Raw genomic sequence first — 6,000 nt, forward strand, 5'->3', positions numbered from 1 at the left:
AACAGAAATTTATTCTCTCTGTTCTGGAGGCTAGAAGTCTGAAATCAAGGTGTTCTCAGGGCCATGCTCCTTCCAAAGCCTCTAGAGGATTTGTCCTTGCCTTTTCCAGCTTCCGGTGGCCCCAGGTGTTCCTTGGCTTGCAGCTGCAGCACTTCAATCTCTGCATCTGTCACATGACATTCTTGAGTGTCTGTGTCCAAGTTTTCCTCTTCTTATAAGGACACCACTTATACTGGATTAGGGCCCACCCTAATGATCTCGTCTCAACTTTATTACATCTGTAAAGAGCCTATTTCCAAATAAGGTCACATTCACAGGTACCAGGGCTTAGGACTTATATTTTAGGGGGACACAATCAACCAAAGATATGTTTCAAGAAGCAGAAGTGAATAGAGATAAGGAAGGGAGGAAAACCAATACAATCTAAGGTATTAAACTGGTCATTTCCATTCCACTGAGAACCCTCTAAGGAACTGTAAAATAACCCTCAGAATTTTCCTACCGAATGACTTGAAGGCTGAGACATTTAGCCAGTTCTCCCATTGGTTGAAGAGTTTCTTAAGAGATTAACTTCCTCATACAGGCTGTATCTACAGGTGGGCTGAGCATCCTTCTCTAGCTAATCAGGAGAGCTTGAGATGGAGTGTGAGCAAAGTGCATGGAGCTGTCCACCACAAATGTGCTGAAGTTGGGGAGGCCAAGCGCTATGGCACAGGGCACCAAAAGTGTCTGAGAAGGTACACTCCTTGCACTGCTCAGATCTGCTTATGCACTCTGTCACTGACTCTTTAAGGCAGTGGTCAGCTGCAAGCTCTTTTATTATAAAAAGAATTTTCAACAGGAGGCTTAATGGAATAAACTGTAGTTACCCTGATGCACCTGCTCCTAAGCCACAAATAATATTTATCATCTCCTTCCCCCACAACCCGGACACCAAAGCTGGTCTGGATTGCTCATCCTGAGGGTCTGAGCCCTTGGCTGCTTTGCCATTATCAGGCCTTCTTGGCTGTGATTGCCTAGTCACTGTCATCACTAGACCTGAAAGCACCAAGAGATACTCAGCACCCTAATTTCAGATGAGTCCTCCTGATGCCGTTATGCAGCAGCATCCTTAGACCCTCTGAACAGTCATGGATGATTGCTCCCTCAAATATGATAACTCTCATTTTACCTGATAGTCCACTGGCATGAGGAGCCCAAAGTGTAACACATCCTATGTTAACCAGTGGAAGACATGTCCTTGAAAATGAGGACCTCTAATCCAACAGAACCAGGCACAGAAATGGGAAACACAGTTTCTGCAAGGAGCTCACCGGGTGATGATGCAGAGACCAATCCTGTTTTCAGCCCTTGGTTACATGGCCCTGTATATTCTAACTCCTGGGGACAAAGCAGTATATATCAGCTGAGAGTCTAATGCAAATACTACATCCTGGAGGACTGTGACCTAATCCACAGTGTGTCATCCCAAAGCTGGCTCCTTGGTGAACCTTTAAAAATCTGTTTCCACTTTTGACCCTTTGCTTCCAGGGAAATATATGGTAAGACCCTTTGTTTTACAAAACCATTGTCACACAGCCTTTACCATAAAATACATCCTTCAGCTGAGACTTCATATACAGGATCCCAGGTTGATCACTAGATACTCTATAAGCCACTGGAGAAACACTACAGGCATAGAAGATAAATCCATATTGAGAAAAGGTTTCAGTTCCAGGACACTGCTGCCCTGTCCATGGCGGAAGGTGTCTGACGTAATCAGCTTACTATCAAGTGCTGAGGCAGTCTCCTCAAGGAATGATACCACAATGAGGATCAGCCTCTGTGACTAGGCTGAGCATTCATCAGTGGCAGTAGGTAAATCAGCCTTGGTGAGAGGGAGCCTGTTGTTGGGCCTATGCAGAGTGTCCATGTCTGGCACATTCCCACTCCATTCATGGACCTAAGCACTTAGTTGGTTGAGGATAGAAACCGACTGATAACCACCAGACCAGTCATTTTGTGTACTTGGTTATTATTGTATCCCTCCACAGCAGATGCTTTCTCATGAGCATTGACATGAAACTCAAAGATCTGCACAATCGCACACCTCTCCTGTTAGTTCATCCACATGCCTTTTCCCCAGACTTCCTTCTCCAACACTCCAATCTTGCTTTATTCAGGCCTCTGACCAACCAGTTGAGTTGCTCTCCACTGCCCAGAAGTCCATGTATATTCTTACTTCAGGCCACGCCCCACTACATGCAAAGTGAATGGTCAAGTGTACTACCCACTAGGAAGACTTCCCTCACCACTCACCTTTATGACTTGTCCTGAGTGAGTGTGTAGTATGGCTGCAACTCACTTTTGCTTCATACCATTGTATCAAGCCAACTCATCCATATGCCAGGCTCAAATTTTTTTCTTCCTACATCAGTGTTAATAGGGAATAGCCCCACTTGCGTGAATGTGAGCTGAGGGAGCAGGTGGGTGACACGGGTATATGACATGGAGTCTAAATTACCTTTTCAGGCAGTTGATTGGTACCATCTGTACCTGTCTGGACCCAATCCCAAATGCACCGTTGTCATCATACAATGAATTGCCCATTTAAAACTGGTGAACTGGTGGACATAAGTCACCAGGTTTACAACTAGGCCAACTCTAGGACTGGTGGCCCAGATTACAATGGGCATTTCTAGTCATATAGTGTCTTGATGTCCCACTATGAGGTATTCACAGGCTCTGCTTGGGCCCCATAGCACACCATCAACTGCTTTTTCAAATACGAGCAGTTCTGTGATGCAGAAGGCATCGCTAAGCTCTCAAACCTAAAAGATCTCCTAATCGAACTTTCCACAGACTCTACACGGTGTTCTTATCTAACACAGAGGCCTCTGGCACTATTGGACTGTCAGGTCATAGAACCCAAAAGTCAGGGCAGCTGGAACCTCAGCTTGGACCTGCTGAAGAGGCCTTTCTTGCTTTAGTCCACATTTAGACCTGAAATAGACAGTGGGTTCTCTGGTCTCATGTAATAAATCCATTCCAACATACCTACCTCCCAGAGCCGCCTCATGCTCAATAAACTGCCAAGGTAGTTCTTTTCCCAGGCTGGGTTCTGCAGAAGCAGACTCTGAAATGAGTACTCATGTATAAGTGATTTATTAAGGAAGTGCCCAGTGGTGTGATGGTAAATGATGAACAACTGGCCCTTGGGAAAGAAAATAAAGCCTTGATTTATAGCATTTGCCAATTTCCGTGAATACTCCATGGTGAAAGCTCCCACCATGGCCAATTTAAAGCTACCAGCATGACGTGTCAGAATGTGGAGTTGGGAAGAGATGCTAACAATCTGCTCTCGGTTCTAGCCAGCTCCAGCACACCACTCAAATGTTGCTATGGGAAATAAGGAAAGGAGTGGGTGCAAGAGGACAAGAAATAGGAGGAAGTGAAGCAAGAGTGTGATCTCAGACACTGTCCCACAGAAGTTAGAGTCACCTGATCCTACAGAGAGACTGGAGCACAAGTTACACCTCAGTGTTGTACGTACCCAAGGCAAGGATGCTGTGCTTTCATACTCCTGCACTTGTCAGGTGTCAGGGGAGGGCCATCCACTGTGGAAGGAATCCTAGGTACCTATGGCTCTTTGTGTGGGTGAGAAAAGTGGCTCCAGCAGTGTGAATGTAGTCCTCTGAAGAAGAGGTGCAGGTGTTGGGTTTTAGAAGCAAAAGTCCATCAAAGCTGTTGGTGAAAGTGGAAGGTGGGCCAGGACACACGTAAGAACAGTAAAAAGGGATCCAACAGGATCTGAGTGAAGCACCAATGTTGTCTACTACACCTCCTCACATACTGCAGGCCCTCACCATATCCAAGCTTCAGGGGCTATCGCAAATGTATTAAACCAGCTCCAGGTACCCTTACCAGAGTATTCAAACCCGAATCACGGGAGAGTGCTTCCCGGTCAATAAGCTCTCCCCATGTAACCTTATAGTCCCCTCTCCCCACCCAACTCACAGCCCAGCATTCTCAAGATCCGCTCCCTCATTTGCTCTCCCTTTTCCTCCTACTATGTATCAGACAGGGTTCAAACAGAGAAGGAGAATGCTCTCTCCAAAAGAGAGCAGAGTCCTTTGTCTGTCTTTGGGTGATGTCCCTTCTGGCTGAGTCACATTCCCCTTTTGATATCATGTGGCTTAAATACTGAGATGAAAGTTTACTGTTTACATATCTTGTATTAGATGGTAAGGGAATGGGAGAGGAGAAGGAAAAACATGGCTTAATACATACACAAACATTCACATCAGGGGAGCAAGAGCTCTTTCTACTGGTAAAGGAGGCTCAGCATAATTTAGGGGTTCAAGTCCCCAATTTCATCAAAATCTGCTCAGGTGTCCTCTTCTCAATCTTCAGGGTCCAACCCCTCCCCAATCTTTTTAATGAGATTCTGGGAGATTGATAATATAATTTGTATTATAATTCAACCACCCAGAGGATTAGTTTTTGGATTTTGATTTGGTTTTCAGAAATCTCGTCCCCAAAGATACCATAGATAATGGTTTCTTCCAGGGCAACTATAGAAGCTTGTCCATCCCTTACCAGAGAGAAGACCTTGAGCTAGGAATTTCAAGCCCTGAGTTGATCATTTTTACCCAGATTCTCCACCTGCAAATAAAAGCAAACAATCTACCCCAATATACTCTTTATTTTCACTAAAGTGTTCTATGGCAGCAACTACTTGGTCGTCCAAAGCCTTGCCTTCTGCAGGCATTGGATGACAAATGTGTACAGATGATCATTGAAATAGCTGTTGGTTCCTCCTGTATGGCGTGTTCTACCAGTGTCTCCTTTACCTATGGAAATAGGGTCATCAATCATTTTAAATCCAATCAGATCCAATTCTAGGTAACCCAGAATCAATTCAGACAACCTATCCTGAAGTTCTGTCCCTATGGAACCACTTCCCCTACAATTTTGATTCAGTCAGGGGTCAATCAGAGATGCAGAACCACTATGAGTGATACGGAGTAAGGATTTACTGTCTGAGTTAGAGCTTATGAAATTGTGGGAGCTGGGGTAGCAGTCCTAAAGAAGCTGAGATTTGGCGGGAGCTGCCTGTTTGGGGCTGCCCCACACCATCAAAGCAGATCAGCAACAGCATGTGTGAGCTGCCACAGGGCTGGGCCCCTGCACAGACCTTCAGAGGATGCATGGGCATGGGCACACACATCTGCACATGCACACATACACACACGCACTCACATGCATGCACACACAGGCTGCTGCCTCACTTCTACCTTTCAAATCTCACAAAAACTGTCTCTTGGGGCCACTGGTAACACAGAATCATTCAGGGAGGGATATTCTGGAAAACACAGTTCCAGCTTAACTAATTTGACACAGTACAAAGCTACCACGTGCACAATGGCCAGATCCTCTTTGAAAAGTTGAGCCAGAAAGCAAGAGTGAGAGAATGGAAAGGGTAATGCAAGAAAATGAGGGGAAAAAACAAAAAGAGGTGCTTTATTGAGCTAGTTACTTCTGGGGCATCTGGGGCTTACTCTTGTAAGAACGCCATGAAGAGCCATGTAGAAAGGCCAACCACCAGTTCCCCACTGACTGGGGGTTTGTCTTGGGGTAACTCTCTTGTATTCCAGGCAGTGCCTGTGCCTGTCCATGCACTGAGTTTCCTTCAAAGAAATTCCTGAGCCAGAAAAGCAGCAACACCATAGCAGGTTCTTTAGCTGGGATGCTGATAATATGCATAGAATGCTCCAGCACAGCTGTGCTGAAGCCGGGTGACACTAGGGAAGGGACAGCCAGCCCTGATGGTCTAGTGGTTAAGATTTGGTGCTCTCTCTGCTGCAGCCCAGGTTAGTTTCCTGGTGAGGGAACCACAGTACCCATATTTTGGTTGTCGTACTGTGGCAGCTATGTGATGCTGACAGCTATGCCACTGGTATTTCAAATACCAGCAGGGTCCCCTGTGGTGGACAGGTTTCAGCGAAGCTTCCAGACTAG

Source organism: Equus caballus, chromosome 7 (genome assembly GCF_041296265.1).
Source record: "Equus caballus isolate H_3958 breed thoroughbred chromosome 7, TB-T2T, whole genome shotgun sequence".
Lineage (NCBI taxonomy): Eukaryota > Metazoa > Chordata > Mammalia > Perissodactyla > Equidae > Equus > Equus caballus.